This window comes from Nothobranchius furzeri, chromosome 3 (assembly GCF_043380555.1).
Source record: "Nothobranchius furzeri strain GRZ-AD chromosome 3, NfurGRZ-RIMD1, whole genome shotgun sequence".
Lineage (NCBI taxonomy): Eukaryota > Metazoa > Chordata > Actinopteri > Cyprinodontiformes > Nothobranchiidae > Nothobranchius > Nothobranchius furzeri.
In genome coordinates, this window is record NC_091743.1 from 22,315,411 (window position 1) to 22,333,591 (window position 18,181).

Here is an 18,181-nt window from a genome sequence, read left to right on the forward strand (position 1 = left end):
CTACTTCTTTAAAGTGACACCAGATCTGGTGAACTTTGGGACATGGTTTGACCCCCTATAGGAATGTGCTATCATCATGAAACGTTCAGATCACTTACAACTCAATAGATTCTACCTTCCTGTAGCGTTTCAGCCTGATTGGCCCTTGTATTCACACAAATGAACCCAGAATGATGTGAAATTGTGCTTCGTGCAACATATTTCTGGGTGCCATTTAAAAACCATAACTGCTAATGACTCCATTCCTTTTTGGGGTAATGGGGGCTGTTAATTGGAGTACTCTAAAACAAACTTGACCTCTCTAGGATATTCCAAAGCCAAGTTATAAGCCCTCAAAGGTGTAACTGGACTACTTCTTTAAAGTGACACCAGGCCCGGTGACCTTTGGGACATGGATTGACCCCCTATAGGAATGTGCGATCATCATGAAACGTTCAAATCACTTACAACTCAATAGATTCTACCTTCTTGTAACGTTTCAGCCTGATTGGACCTTGTTTTCACACAAATGAACCCAGAATGATGTGAAATTGTGCTTCGTGCAACATAATTCTGGGTGCCATTTACAAACCATAAGTGCTAATGACTCCATTCCTTTTTGTGGTTGTAGGGGCTGTTGATTGGAGTACACTAAAACAAACCTGATCTCTCTAGGACATTCAGAAGCCAAGTTATAAGCCCACAAATGTGTAACTGGACTACTACTTTAAATTTACACCAGATCCGGTTACCTTTGGGACATGGTTTGACCCTCTTGGGTAAGTGCTATCATCATGAAACGTTCAGATCACTTACAACTCAATAAATTCTACCTTCCTGTAACGTTTCAGCCTGATCGGACCTTGTTTTCACACAAATGAACCCAGAATGATGTGAAATTGTGCTTCGTGCAACATAATTCTGGGTGCCATTTAAAAACCATAAGTGCTAATGACTCCATTCCTTTTTGTGGTTGTAGTGGCTGTTGATTGGAGTACACTAAAACAAACCTGATCTCTCTAGGACATTCAGAAGCCAAGTTATAAGCCCACAAATGTGTAACTGGACTACTTCTTTAAAGTGACACCAGATCCAGTGACCTTTGGGACATGGTTTGACCCCCTATAGGAATGTGCGATCATCATGAAACGTTCAGATCACTTACAACTCAATAGATTCTACCTTCTTGTAACGTTTCAGCCTGATTGGACCTTGTTTTCACACAAATGAACCCAGAATAATGTGAAATTGTGCTTCGTGCAACATAATTCTGGGTGCCATTTAAAAACCATTAGTGCTAATGACTCAATTCCTTTTTGTGGTTGTAGGGGCTGTTGATTGGAGTACACTAAAACAAACCTGATCTCTCTAGGACATTCAGAAGCCAAGTTATAAGCCCACAAATGTGTAACTGGACTACTTCTTTAAAGTGACACCAGATCCGGTGACCTTTGGGACATGGTTTGACCCCCTTAGGAAAGCGCTATCATCATGAAACGTTCAGATCACTTACAACTCAATAGATTCTACCTTCCTGTAACGTTTCAGCCTGATTGGACCTTGTTTTCACACAAATGAACCCAGAATGATGTGAAATTGTGCTTCGTTCAACATAATTCTGGGTGCCATTTAAAAACCATAAGTGCTAATGACTCCATTCCTTTTTGGGGTAATGGGGGCTGTTAATTGGAGTACTCCAAAACAAACCTGACCTCTCTAGACCATTCCAAAGCCAAGTTATAAGCCCTCAAAGGTGTAACTGGACTACTTCTTTAAAGTGACACCAGGCCCAGTGACCTTTGGGACATGGTTTGACCCCCTATAGGAATGTGCTATCATCAGGAAACATTCAGATCACTTACAACTCAATAGATTCTACCTTCTTGTAACGTTTCAGCCTGATTGGACCTTGTTTTCACACAATTTGACCCAGAATGATGTGAAATTGTGCTTCGTGCAACATAATTCTGGGTGCCATTTCAAAACCATAAGTGCTAAAGACTCCATTCCTTTTTGTGGTTGTAGGGGCTGTTGATTGGAGTACACTAAAACAAACCTGCTCTCTAGGACATTCAGAAGCCAAGTTATAAGCCCTCAAATGTGTAACTGGACTACTTCTTTAAAGTGACACCAGATCCGGTGACCTTTGGGACATGGTTTAACCCCCTATAGGAAAGTGTTATCATCATGAAACGTTCAGATCACTTACAACTCAATAGATTCTACCTTCCTGTAACGTTTCAGCCTGATTGGACCTTGTTTTCACACAAATGAACCCAAAATGATGTGAAATTGTGCTTCGTGCAACATAATTCTGGGTGCCATTTAAAAACCATAACTGCTAGTGACTCCATTCCTTCTTGGGGTAATGGGGGCTGTTAATTGGAGTACTCTAAAACAAACCTGACCTCTCTAGGATATTCCAAAGCCAAGTTATAAGCCCTCAAAGGTGTAACTGGACTACTTCTTTAAAGTGACACCAGGCCCGATGACCTTTGGGACATGGTTTGACCCCCTATAGGAATGTGCGATCATCATGAAACGTTCAGATCACTTACAACTCAATAGATTCTACCTTCCTGTAACGTTTCAGCCTGATTGGACCTTGTTTTCACACAAATGAACCCAGAATGATGTGAAATTGTGCTTCGTGCAACATAATTCTGGGTGCCATTTAAAAACCATAAGTGCTAATGACTCCATTCCTTTTTGGGGTAATGGGGGCTGTTAATTGGAGTACTCCAAAACAAACCTGACCTCTCTAGGCCATTCCAAAGCCAAGTTATAAGCCCTCAAAGGTGTAACTGGACTACTTCTTTAAAGTGACACCAGGCCCAGTGACATTTGGGACATGGTTTGACCCCCTATAGGAATGTGCTATCATCAGGAAACATTCAGATCACTTACAACTCAATAGATTCTACCTTCTTGTAACGTTTCAGCCTGATTGGACCTTGTTTTCACACAATTTGACCCAGAATGATGTGAAATTGTGCTTCGTGCAACATAATTCTGGGTGCCATTTAAAAACCATAAGTGCTAATGACTCCATTCCTTTTTGTGGTTCTAGGGGCTGTTGATTGGAGTACACTAAAACAAACCTGATATCTCTAGGACATTCAGAAGCCAAGTTATAAGCCCACAAATGTGTAACTGGACTACTTCTTTAAAGTGACACCAGATCTGGTGACCTTTGGGACATGGTTTGACCCCCTATAGGAATGTGCTATCATCATGAAACGTTCAGATCACTTACAACTCAATAGATTCTACCTTCTTGTAACGTTTCAGCCTGATTGGACCTTGTTTTCACACAAACGAACCCAGAATGATGTGAAATTGTGCTTCGTGCAACATAATTCTGGGTGCCATTTAAAAACCATAAGTGCTAATGACTCCATTCCTTTTTGGGGTAATGGGGGCTGTTAATTGGAGTACTCTAAAACAAACCTGACCTCTCTAGGATATTCCAAAGCCAAGTTATAAGCCCACAAAGGTGTAACTGGACTACTTCTTTAAAGTGACACCAGGCCCGGTGACATTTGGGACGTAGTTTGACCCCCTATAGGAATGTGCGATCATCATGAAACGTTCAGATCACTTACAACTCAATAGATTCTACCTTCTTGTAACGTTTCAGCCTGATTGGACCTTGTTTTCACACAAATGAACCCAGAATTATGTGAAATTGTGCTTCGTGCAACATAATTCTGGGTGCCATTTACAAACCATAAGTGCTAATGACTCCATTCCTTTTTGTGGTTGTAGGGGCTGTTGATTGGAGTACACTAAAACAAACCTGATCTCTCTAGGACATTCAGAAGCCAAGTTATAAGCCCACAAATGTGTAACTGGACTACTACTTTAAATTTACACCAGATCCGGTTACCTTTGGGACATGGTTTGACCCTCTTGGGAAAGTGCTATCATCATGAAACGTTCAGATCACTTACAACTCAATAGATTCTACCTTCCTGTAACGTTTCAGCCTGATTGGACCTTGTTTTCACACAAATGAACCCAGAATGATGTGAAATCGTGCTTCGTGCAACATAATTCTGGGTGCCATTTAAAAACCATAAGTGCTAATGACTCCATTCCTTTTTGTGGTTGTAGGGGCTGTTGATTGGAGTACACTAAAACAAACCTGATCTCTCTAGGACATTCAGAAGCCAAGTTATAAGCCCACAAATGTGTAACTGGACTACTTCTTTAAAGTGACACCAGATCCAGTGACCTTTGGGACATGGTTTGACCCCCTATAGGAATGTGCGATCATCATGAAACGTTCAGATCACTTACAACTCAATAGATTCTACCTTCTTGTAACGTTTCAGCCTGATTGGACCTTGTTTTCACACAAATGAACCCAGAATAATGTGAAATTGTGCTTCGTGCAACATAATTCTGGGTGCCATTTAAAAACCATTAGTGCTAATGACTCAATTCCTTTTTGTGGTTGTAGGGGCTGTTGATTGGAGTACACTAAAACAAACCTGATCTCTCTAGGACATTCAGAAGCCAAGTTATAAGCCCACAAATGTGTAACTGGACTACTTCTTTAAAGTGACACCAGATCCGGTGACCTTTGGGACATGGTTTGACCCCCTATAGAAATGTGCTATCATCATGAAACGTTCAGATCACTTACAACTCAATAGATTCTACCTTCCTGTAACGTTTCAGCCTGATTGGACCTTGTTTTCACACAAATGAACCCAGAATGATGTGAAATTGTGCTTCGTGCAACATAATTCTGGGTGCCATTTAAAAACCATAAGTGCTAATGACTCCATTCCTTTTTGGGGTAATGGGGGCTGTTAATTGGAGTACACCAAAACAAACCTGACCTCTCTAGGCCATTCCAAAGCCAAGTTATAAGCCCTCAAAGGTGTAACTGGACTACTTCTTTAAAGTGACACCAGGCCCAGTGACCTTTGGGACATGGTTTGACCCCCTATAGGAATGTGCTATCATCAGGAAACATTCAGATCACTTACAACTCAATAGATTCTACCTTCTTGTAACGTTTCAGCCTGATTGGACCTTGTTTTCACACAATTTGACCCAGAATGATGTGAAATTGTGCTTCGTGCAACATAATTCTGGGTGCCATTTAAAAACCATTAGTGCTAATGACTCAATTCCTTTTTGTGGTTGTAGGGGCTGTTGATTGGAGTACACTAAAACAAACCTGATCTCTCTAGGACATTCAGAAGCCAAGTTATAAGCCCTCAAATGTGTAACTGGACTACTTCTTTAAAGTGACACCAGATCCGGTGACCTTTGGGACATGGTTTAACCCCCTATAGGAAAGTGCTATCATCATGAAACGTTCAGATCACTTACAACTCAATAGATTCTACCGTCCTGTAACGTTTCAGCCTGATTGGACCTTGTTTTCACACAAATGAACCCAAAATGATGTGAAATTGTGCTTCGTCCAACATAATTCTGGGTGCCATTTAAAAACCATACCTGCTAGTGACTCCATTCCTTCTTGGGGTAATGGGGGCTGTTAATTGGTGTACTCTAAAACAAACCTGACCTCTCTAGGATATTCCAAAGCCAAGTTATAAGCCCTCAAAGGTGTAACTGGACTACTTCTTTAAAGTGACACCAGGCCCGGTGACCTTTGGGACATGGTTTGACCCCCTATAGGAATGTGCGATCATCATGAAACGTTCAGATCACTTACAACTCAATAGATTCTACCTTCCTGTAACGTTTCAGCCTGATTGGACCTTGTTTTCACACAAATGAACCCAGAATGATGTGAAATTGTGCTTCGTGCAACATAATTCTGGGTGCCATTTAAAAACCATAAGTGCTAATGACTCCATTCCTTTTTGTGGTTGTAGGGGCTGTTGATTGGAGTACACTAAAACAAACCTGATCTCTCTAGGACATTCAGAAGCCAAGTTATAAGCCCACAAATGTGTAACTGGACTACTTCTTTAAAGTGACACCAGATCTGGTGACCTTTGGGACATGGTTTGACCCCCTATAGGAATGTGCTATCATCATGAAACGTTCAGATCACTTACAACTCAATAGATTCTACCTTCCTGTAACGTTTCAGCCTGATTGGACCTTGTTTTCACACATATGAACCCAGAATGATGTGAAATTGCGCTTCGTGCAACATAATTCTGGGTGCCATTTAAAAACCATAACTGCTAATGACTCCATTCCTTCTTGGTGTAATGGGGGCTGTTAATTGGAGTACTCTAAAACAAACCTGATCTCTCTAGGTCATTCAGAAGCCAAGTTATAAGCCCACAAAGGTGTAACTGGACTACTTCGTTAAAGTGACACCAGGCCCGGTGACATTTGGGACATGGTTTGACCCCCTTAGGAAAGTGCTATCATCATGAAACGTTCAGATCACTTACAACTCAATAGGTTCTACCTTCCTGTAACGTTTCAGCCTGATTGGACCTTGTTTTCACACAAATGAACCCAGAATGATGTGAAATTGTGCTTCGTGCAACATAATTCTGGGTGCCATTTACAAACCATAAGTGCTAATGACTCCATTCCTATTTGTGGTTGTAGGGGCTGTTGATTGGAGTACACTAAAATAAACCTGATCTCTCTAGGACATTCAGAAGCCAAGTTATAAGCCCACAAATGTGTAACTGGACTACTTCTTTAAATTGACACCAGATCCGGTGACCTTTGGGACATGGTTTGACCTCCTTAGGAAAGTGCTATCATCATGAAACGTTCAGATCACTTACAACTCAATAGATTCTACCTTCCTGTAACGTTTCAGCCTGATTGGCTCTTGTTTTCACACAAATGAACCCAGAATGATGTGAAATTGTGCTTCGTGCAACATATTTCTGGGTGCCATTTAAAAACCATAACTGCTAATGACTCCATTCCTTTTTGGGGTAATGGGGGCTGTTAATTGGAGTATTCTAAAACAAACTTGACCTCTCTAGGATATTCCAAAGCCAAGTTATAAGCCCTCAAAGGTGTAACTGGACTACTTCTTTAAAGTGACACCAGGCCCGGTGACCTTTGGGACATGGTTTGACCCCCTATAGGAATGTGCGATCATCATGAAACGTTCAGATCACTTACAACTCAATAGATTCTACCTTCTTGTAACGTTTCAGCCTGATTGGACTTTGTTTTCACACAAATGGACCCAGAATGATGTGAAATTGTGCTTCGTGCAACATAATTCTGGGTGCCATTTCCAAACCATAAGTGCTAATGAATCCATTCCTTTTTGTGGTTGTAAGGGCTGTTGATTGGAGTACACTAAAACAAACCTGATCTCTCTAGGACATTCAGAAGCCAAGTTATAAGCCCACAAATGTGTAACTGGACTACTTCTTTAAAGTGACACCAGATCCGGTGAACTTTGGGACATGGTTTGACCCCCTATAGGAATGTGCTATCATCATGAAACGTTCAGATCACTTACAACTCAATAGATTCTACCTTCCTGTAACGTTTCAGCCTGATTGGACCTTGTTTTCACACAAATGAACCCAGAATGATGTGAAATTGTGCTTCGTGCAACAATTCTGGGTGCCATTTAAAAACCATAACTGCTAATGACTCCATTCCTTCTTGGGGTAATGGGGGCTGTTAATTGGAGTACTCTAAAACAAACCTGACCTCTCTAGGATATTCCAAAGCCAAGTTATAAGCCCACAAAGGTGTAACTGGACTACTTCTTTAAAGTGACACCGGGCCCGGTGACCTTTGGGACATGGTTTGACCCCCTATAGGAATGTGCTATCATCATGAAACGTTCAGATCACTTACAACTCAATAGATTCTACCTTCCTGTAACGTTTCAGCCTGATTGGACCTTGTTTTCACACAAATGAACCCAGAATGATGTGAAATTGTGCTTTGTGCAACATAATTCTGGGTGCCATTTAAAAACCATAAGTGCTAATGACTCCATTCCTTTTTGTGGTTGTAGGGGCTGTTGATTGGAGTACACTAAAACAAACCTGATCTCTCTAAGACATTCAGAAGCCAAGTTATAAGCCCACAAATGTGTAACTGGACTACTTCTTTAAAGTGACACCAGATCCGGTGACCTTTGGGACATGGTTTGACCCCCTATAGGAATGTGCTATCATCATGAAACCTTCAGATCACTTACAACTCAATAGATTCTACCTTCCTGTAACGTTTCAGCCTGATTGGACCTTGTTTTCTCACAAATGAACCCAGAATGATGTGAAATTGTGCTTCGTGCAACATAATTCCGGGTGCCATTTAAAAACCATAAGTGCTAATGACTCCATTCCTTTTTGGGGTAATGGGGGCTGTTAATTGGAGTACTCCAAAACAAACCTGACCTCTCTAGGCCATTCCAAAGCCAAGTTATTAGCCCTCAAAGGTGTAACTGGACTACTTCTTTAAAGTGACACCAGGCCCGGTGACCTTTGGGACATGGTTTGACCCCCTATAGGAATGTGCTATCATCATGAAACATTCAGATCACTTACAACTCAATAGATTCTACCTTCTTGTAACGTTTCAGCCTGATTGGACCTTGTTTTCACACAATTTGACCCAGAATGATGTGAAATTGTGCTTCGTGCAACATAATTCTGGGTGCCATTTCAAAACCATAAGTGCTAAAGACTCCATTCCTTTTTGTGGTTGTAGGGGCTGTTGATTGGAGTACACTAAAACAAACCTGATCTCTCTAGGACATTCAGAAGCCAAGTTATAAGCCCTCAAATGTGTAACTGGACTACTTCTTTAAAGTGACACCAGATCCGGTGACCTTTGGGACATGGTTTAACCCCCTATAGGAAAGTGCTATCATCATGAAACGTTCAGATCACTTACAACTCAATAGATTCTACCTTCCTGTAACTTTTCAGCCTGATTGGACCTTGTTTTCACACAAATGAACCCAAAATGATGTGAAATTGTGCTTCGTGCAACATAATTCTGGGTGCCATTTAAAAACCATAACTGCTAGTGACTCCATTCCTTCTTGGGGTAATGGGGGCTGTTAATTGGAGTACTCTAAAACAATCCTGACCTCTCTAGGATATTCCAAAGCCAAGTTATAAGCCCTCAAAGGTGTAACTGGACTACTTCTTTAAAGTGACACCAGGCCCGGTGACCTTTGGGACATGGTTTGACCCCCTATAGGAATGTGCGATCATCATGAAACGTTCAGATCACTTACAACTCAATAGATTCTACCTTCCTGTAACGTTTCAGCCTGATTGGACCTTGTTTTCACACAAATGAACCCAGAATGATGTGAAATTGTGCTTCGTGCAACATAATTCTGGGTGCCATTTAAAAACCATAAGTGCTAATGACTCCATTCCTTTTTGTGGTTGTAGGGGCTGTTGATTGGAGTACACTAAAACAAACCTGATCTCTCTAGGACATTCAGAAGCCAAGTTATAAGCCCACAAATGTGTAACTGGACTACTTCTTTAAAGTGACACCAGGCCCGGTGACCTTTGGGACATGGTTTGACCCCCTATAGGAATGTGCTATCATCATGAAACATTCAGATCACTTACAACTCAATAGATTCTACCTTCTTGTAAAGTTTCTGCCTGATTGGACCTTGTTTTCACACAAATGGACCCAGAATGATGTGAAATTGTGCTTCGTGCAACATAATTCTGGGTGCCATTTAAAAACCATAACTGCTAATGACTCCATTCCTTCTTGGGGTAATGGGGGCTGTTAATTGGAGTACTCTAAAACAAACCTGACCTCTCTAGGATATTCCAAAGCCAAGTTATAAGCCCTCAAAGGTGTAACTGGACTACTTCTTTAAAGTGACACCAGACCCGGTGACCTTTGGGACATGGTTTGACCCCCTATAGAAATTTGCGATCATCATGAAACGTTCAGATCACTTACAACTCAATAGATTCTACCTTCCTGTAACGTTTCAGCCTGATTGGACCTTGTTTTCACACAAATGAACCCAGAATGATGTGAAATTGTGCTTCGTGCAACATAATTCTGGGTGCCATTTAAAAACCATAAGTGCTAATTACTCCATTCCTTTTTGTGGTTGTAGGGGCTGTTGATTGGAGTACACTAAAACAAACCTGATCTCTCTAGGACATTCAGAAGCCAAGTTATAAGCCCACAAATGTGTAACTGGACTACTTCTTTAAAGTGACACCAGATCTGGTGAACTTTGGGACATGGTTTGACCCCCTATAGGAATGTGTTATCATCATGAAACGTTCAGATCACTTACAACTCAATAGATTCTACCTTCCTGTAACGTTTCAGCCTGATTGGACCTTGTTTTCACACAAATGAACCCAAAATGATGAGAAATTGTGCTTTGTGCAACATAATTCTGGGTGCCATTTAAAAACCATAACTGCTAATGACTCCATTCCTTCTTGGGGTAATGGGGGCTGTAAATTGGAGTACTCTAAAACAAACCTGATCTCTCTAGGTCATTCAGAAGCCAAGTTATAAGCCCACAAAGGTGTAACTGGACTACTTCTTTGAAGTGACACCAGGCCCGGTGACCTTTGGGACATGGATTGACCCCCTTAGGAAAGTGCTATCATCATGAAACGTTCAGATCACTTACAACTCAGTAGATTCTACCTTCCTGTAACGTTTCAGCCAGATTGGACCTTGTTTTCACACAAATGAACCCAGAATGATGTGAAATTGTGCTTCGTGCAACATAATTCTGGGTGCCATTGACAAACCATAAGTGCTAATGACTCCATTCCTTTTTGTGGTTGTAGGGGCTGTTGATTGGAGTACACTAAAATAAACCTGATCTCTCTAGGACATTCAGAAGCCAAGTTATAAGCCCACAAATGTGTAACTGGACTACTTATTTAAATTGACACCAGATCCGGTGACCTTTGGGACATGGTTTGACCTCCTTAGGAAAGTGCTATCATCATGAAACGTTCAGATCACTTACAACTCAATAGATTCAACCTTCCTGTAACGTTTCAGCCTGATTGGCCCTTGTTTTCACACAAATGAACCCAGAATGATGTGAAATTGTGCTTCGTGCAACATATTTCTGGGTGCCATTTAAAAACCATAACTGCTAATGACTCCATTCCTTTTTGGGGTAATGGGGGCTGTTAATTGGAGTACTCTAAAACAAACTTGACCTCTCTAGGATATTCCAAAGCCAAGTTATAAGCCCTCAAAGGTGTAACTGGACTACTTCTTTAAAGTGACACCAGATCCGGTGACCTTTGGGACATGGTTTGACCCCCTATAGGAATGTGCTATCATCATGAAACGTTCAGATCACTTACAACTCAATAGATTCTACCTTCCTGTAACGTTTCAGCCTGATTGGACCTTGTTTTCACACAAATGAACCCAGAATGATGTGAAATTGTGCTTCGTGCAACAATTCTGGGTGCCATTTAAAAACCATAACTGCTAATGACTCCATTCCTTCTTGGGGTAATGGGGGCTGTTAATTGGAGTACTCTAAAACAAACCTGACCTCTCTAGGATATTCCAAAGCCAAGTTATAAGCCCACAAAGGTGTAACTGGACTACTTCTTTAAAGTGACACCGGGCCCGGTGACCTTTGGGACATGGTTTGACCCCCTATAGGAATGTGCTATCATCATGAAACGTTCAGATCACTTACAACTCAATAGATTCTAACTTCCTGTAACGTTTCAGCCTGATTGGACCTTGTTTTCACACAAATGAACCCAGAATGATGTGAAATTGTGCTTCGTGCAACATAATTCTGGGTGCCATTTAAAAACCATAAGTTCTAATGACTCCATTCCTTTTTGTGGTTGTAGGGGCTGTTGATTGGAGTACACTAAAACAAACCTGATCTCGCTAAGACATTCAGAAGCCAAGTTATAAGCCCACAAATGTGTAACTGGACTACTTCTTTAAAGTGACACCAGATCTGGTGAACTTTGGGACATGGTTTGACCCCCTATAGGAATGTGCTATCATCATGAAACGTTCAGATCACTTACAACTCAATAGATTCTACCTTCCTGTAACGTTTCAGCCTGATTGGACCTTGTTTTCACACAAATGAACCCAGAATGATGAGAAATTGTGCTTCGTGCAACATAATTCTGGGTGCCATTTAAAAACCATAACTGCTAATGACTCCATTCCTTCTTGGGGTAATGGGGGCTGTTAATTGGAGTACTCTAAAACAAACCTGATCTCTCTAGGTCATTCAGAAGCCAAGTTATAAGCCCACAAAGGTGTAACTGGACTACTTCTTTGAAGTGACACCAGGCCCGGTGACCTTTGGGACATGGATTGACCCCCTTAGGAAAGTGCTATCATCATGAAACGTTCAGATCACTTACAACTCAATAGATTCTACCTTCCTGTAACGTTTCAGCCTGATTGGACCTTGTTTTCACACAAATGAACCCAGAATGATGTGAAATTGTGCTTCGTGCAACATAATTCTGGGTGCCATTTACAAACCATAAGTGTTAATGACTCCATTCATTTTTGTGGTTGTAGGGGCTGTTGATTGGAGTACACTAAAATAAACCTGATCTCTGTAGGACATTCAGAAGCCAAGTTATAAGCCCACAAATGTGTAACTGGACTACTTATTTAAATTGACACCAGATCCGGTGACCTTTGGGACATGGTTTGACCCCCTTAGGAAAGTGCTATCATCATGAAACGTTCAGATCACTTACAACTCAATAGATTCTACCTTCCTGTAACGTTTCAGCCTGATTGGACCTTATTTTCACACAAATGAACCCAGAATGATGTGAAATTGTGCTTCGTGCAACAATTCTGGGTGCCATTTAAAAACCATGACTGCTAATGACTCCATTCCTTCTTGGGGTAATGGGGGCTGTTAATTGGAGTACTCTAAAACAAACCTGACCTCTCTAGGATATTCCAAAGCCAAGTTATAAGCCCACAAAGGTGTAACTGGACTACTTCTTTAAAGTGACACCGGGCCCGGTGACCTTTGGGACATGGTTTGACCCCCTATAGGAATGTGCTATCATCATGAAACGTTCAGATCACTTACAACTCAATAGATTCTAACTTCCTGTAACGTTTCAGCCTGATTGGACCTTGTTTTCACACAAATGAACCCAGAATGATGTGAAATTGTGCTTCGTGCAACATAATTCTGGGTGCCATTTAAAAACCATAAGTGCTAATGACTCCATTCCTTTTTGTGGTTGTATTGGCTGTTGGTTGGAATACATTAAAACAAACCTGATCTCTCTAGGACATTCAGAAGCCAAGTTATAAGCCCACAAATGTGTAACTGGACTACTTCTTTAAATTGACACCAGATCCGGTGACCTTTGGGTCATGGTTTGACCCCCTTAGGAAAGTGCTATCATCATGAAACGTTCAGATCACTTACAACTCAATAGATTCTACCTTCCTGTAACGTTTCAGCCTGATTGGACCTTGTTTTCACACAAATGAACCCAGAATGATGTGGAATTGTGCTTCGTGCAACATAATTCTGGGTGCCATTTCCAAACCATAAGTGCTAATGACTCCATTCCTTTTTGTGGTTGTAAGGGCTGTTGATTGGAGTACACTAAAATAAACCTGATCTCTCTAGGACATTCAGAAGCCACGTTATAAGCCCACAAATGTGTAATTGGACTACTTCTTTAAATTGACACCAGATCCGGTCACCTTTGGGACATGGTTTGACCCGCTATAGGAAAGTGCTATCATCATGAAACGTTCAGATCACTTACAACTCAATAGATTCTACCTTCCTGTAACGTTTCAGCCTGATTGGACCTTGTTTTCACACAAATGAACCCAGAATGATGTGAAATTGTGCTTCGTGCAACATAATTCTGGGTTTCATTTAAAAACCATAAGTGCTAATGACTCCATTCCTTTTTGTGGTTGTAGAGGCTGTTAATTGGAGTACTCTAAAACAAACCTGACCTCTCTAGGCTATTCCAAAGCCAAGTTATAAGCCCTCAAAGGTGTAACTGGACTACTTCTTTAAAGTGACACCAGGCCCGGTGACCTTTGGGACATGGTTTGACCCCCTATAGGAATGTGCTATCATCATGAAACATTCATATCACTTACAACTCAATAGATTCTACCTTCTTGTAAAGTTTCTGCCTGATTGGACCTTGTTTTCACACAAATGGACCCAGAATGATGTGAAATTGTGCTTCGTGCAACATAATTCTGGGTGCCATTAAAAAACCATAACTGCTAATGACTCCATTCCTTCTTGGGGTAATGGGGGCTGTTAATTGGAGTACTCTAAAACAAACCTGACCTCTCTAGGATATTCCAAAGCCAAGTTATAAGCCCTCAAAGGTGTAACTGGACTACTTCTTTAAAGTGACACCAGACCCGGTGACCTTTGGGACATGGTTTGACCCCCTATAGAAATTTGCAATCATCATGAAACGTTCAGATCACTTACAACTCAATAGATTCTACCTTCCTGTAACGTTTCAGCCTGATTGGACCTTGTTTTCACACAAATGAACCCAGAATGATGTGGAATTGTGCTTTGTGCAACATAATTCTGGGTGCCATTTAAAAACCATAAGTGCTAATGACTCCATTCCTTTTTGTGGTTGTAGGGGCTGTTGATTGGAGTACACTAAAACAAACCTGATCTCTCTAGGACATTCAGAAGCCAAGTTATAAGCCCACAAATGTGTAACTGGACTACTTCTTTAAAGTGACACCAGATCTGGTGAACTTTGGGACATGGTTTGACCCCCTATAGGAATGTGCTATCATCATGAAACGTTCAGATCACTTACAACTCAATAGATTCTACCTTCCTGTAACGTTTCAGCCTGATTGGACCTTGTTTTCACACAAATGAACCCAGAATGATGAGAAATTGTGCTTTGTGCAACATAATTCTGGGTGCCATTTAAAAACCATAACTGCTAATGACTCCATTCCTTCTTGGGGTAATGGGGGCTGTTAATTGGAGTACTCTAAAACAAACCTGATCTCTCTAGGTCATTCAGAAGCCAAGTTATAAGCCCACAAAGGTGTAACTGGACTACTTCTTTGAAGTGACACCAGGCCCGGTGACCTTTGGGACATGGATTGACCCCCTTAGGAAAGTGCTATCATCATGAAACGTTCAGATCACTTACAACTCAATAGATTCTACCTTCCTGTAACGTTTCAGCCTGATTGGACCTTGTTTTCACACAAATGAACCCAGAATGATGTGAAATTTTGCTTCGTGCAACATAATTCTGGGTGCCATTGACAAACCATAAGTGCTAATGACTCCATTCCTTTTTGTGGTTGTAGGGGCTGTTGATTGGAGTACACTAAAATAAACCTGATCTCTGTAGGACATTCAGAAGCCAAGTTATAAGCCCACAAATGTGTAACTGGACTACTTATTTAAATTGACACCAGATCCGGTGACCTTTGGGACATGGTTTGACCCCCTTAGGAAAGTGCTATCATCATGAAACGTTCAGATCACTTACAACTCAATAGATTCTACCTTCCTGTAACGTTTCAGCCTGATTGGACCTTGTTTTCACACAAATGAACCCAGAATGATGTGGAATTGTGCTTTGTGCAACATAATTCTGGGTGCCATTTAAAAACCATAAGTGCTAATGACTCCATTCCTTTTTGTGGTTGTAGGGGCTGTTGATTGGAGTACACTAAAACAAACCTGATCTCTCTAGGACATTCAGAAGCCAAGTTATAAGCCCACAAATGTGTAACTGGACTACTTCTTTAAAGTGACACCAGATCTGGTGAACTTTGGGACATGGTTTGAACCCCTATAGGAATGTGCTATCATCATGAAACGTTCAGATCACTTACAACTCAATAGATTCTACCTTCCTGTAACGTTTCAGCCTGATTGGACCTTGTTTTCACACAAATGAACCCAGAATGATGAGAAATTGTGCTTTGTGCAACATAATTCTGGGTGCCATTTAAAAACCATAACTGCTAATGACTCCATTCCTTCTTGGGGTAATGGGGGCTGTTAATTGGAGTACTCTAAAACAAACCTGATCTCTCTAGGTCATTCAGAAGCCAAGTTATAAGCCCACAAAGGTGTAACTGGACTACTTCTTTAAAGTGACACCAGGCCCGGTGACCTTTGGGACATGGATTGACCCCCTTAGGAAAGTGCTATCATCATGAAACGTTCAGATCACTTACAACTCAATAGATTCTACCTTCCTGTAACGTTTCAGCCTGATTGGACCTTGTTTTCACACAAATGAACCCAGAATGATGTGAAATTTTGCTTCGTGCAACATAATTCTGGGTGCCATTGACAAACCATAAGTGCTAATGACTCCATTCCTTTTTGTGGTTGTAGGGGCTGTTGATTGGAGTACACTAAAATAAACCTGATCTCTGTAGGACATTCAGAAGCCAAGTTATAAGCCCACAAATGTGTAACTGGACTACTTATTTAAATTGACACCAGATCCGGTGACCTTTGGGACATGGTTTGACCCCCTTAGGAAAGTGCTATCATCATGAAACGTTCAGATCACTTACAACTCAATAGATTCTACCTTCCTGTAACGTTTCAGCCTGATTGGACCTTGTTTTCACACAAATGAACCCAGAATGATGTGAAATTGTGCTTCGTGCAACAATTCTGGGTGCCATTTAAAAACCATAACTGCTAATGACTCCATTCCTCCTTGGGGTAATGGGGGCTGTTAATTGGAGTACTCTAAAACAAACCTGACCTCTCTAGGATATTCCAAAGCCAAGTTATAAGCCCACAAAGGTGTAACTGGACTACTTCTTTAAAGTGACACCGGGCCCGGTGACCTTTGGGACATGGTTTGACCCCCTATAGGAATGTGCTATCATCATGAAACGTTCAGATCACTTACAACTCAATAGATTCTAACTTCCTGCAACGTTTCAGCCTGATTGGACCTTGTTTTCACACAAATGAACCCAGAATGATGTGAAATTGTGCTTCGTGCAACATAATTCTGGGTGCCATTTAAAAACCATAAGTGCTAATGACTCCATTCCTTTTTGTGGTTGTAGGGGCTGTTGATTGGAGTACACTAAAACAAACCTGATCTCTCTAAGACATTCAGAAGCCAAGTTATAAGCCCACAAATGTGTAACTGGACTACTTCTTTAAAGTGACACCAGATCTGGTGAACTTTGGGACATGGTTTGACCCCCTATAGGAATGTGCGATCATCATGAAACGTTCAGATCACTTACAACTCAATAGATTCTACCTTCTTGTAACGTTTCAGCCTGATTGGACTTTGTTTTCACACAAATGGACCCAGAATGATGTGAAATTGTGCTTCGTGCAACATAATTCTGGGTGCCATTTCCAAACCATAAGTGCTAATGACTCCATTCCTTTTTGTGGTTGTAAGGGCTGTTGATTGGAGTACACTAAAATAAACCTGATCTCTCTAGGACATTCAGAAGCCACGTTATAAGCCCACAAATGTGTAATTGGACTACTTCTTTAAATTGACACCAGATCCGGTCACCTTTGGGACATGGTTTGACCCGCTATAGGAAAGTGCTATCATCATGAAACGTTCAGATCACTTACAACTCAATAGATTCTACCTTCCTGTAACGTTTCAGCCTGATTGGACCTTGTTTTCACACAAATGAACCCAGAATGATGTGAAATTGTGCTTCGTGCAACATAATTCTGGGTGCCATTTAAAAACCATAAGTGCTAATGACTCCATTCCTTTTTGTGGTTGTAGAGGCTGTTAATTGGAGTACTCTAAAACAAACCTGACCTCTCTAGGCTATTCCAAAGCCAAGTTATAAGCCCTCAAAGGTGTAACTGGACTACTTCTTTAAAGTGACACCAGGCCCGGTGACCTTTGGGACATGGTTTGACCCCCTATAGGAATGTGCTATCATCATGAAACATTCATATCACTTACAACTCAATAGATTCTACCTTCTTGTAAAGTTTCTGCCTGATTGGACCTTGTTTTCACACAAATGGACCCAGAATGATGTGAAATTGTGCTTCGTGCAACATAATTCTGGGTGCCATTAAAAAACCATAACTGCTAATGACTCCATTCCTTCTTGGGGTAATGGGGGCTGTTAATTGGAGTACTCTAAAACAAACCTGACCTCTCTAGGATATTCCAAAGCCAAGTTATAAGCCCTCAAAGGTGTAACTGGACTACTTCTTTAAAGTGACACCAGACCCGGTGACCTTTGGGACATGGTTTGACCCCCT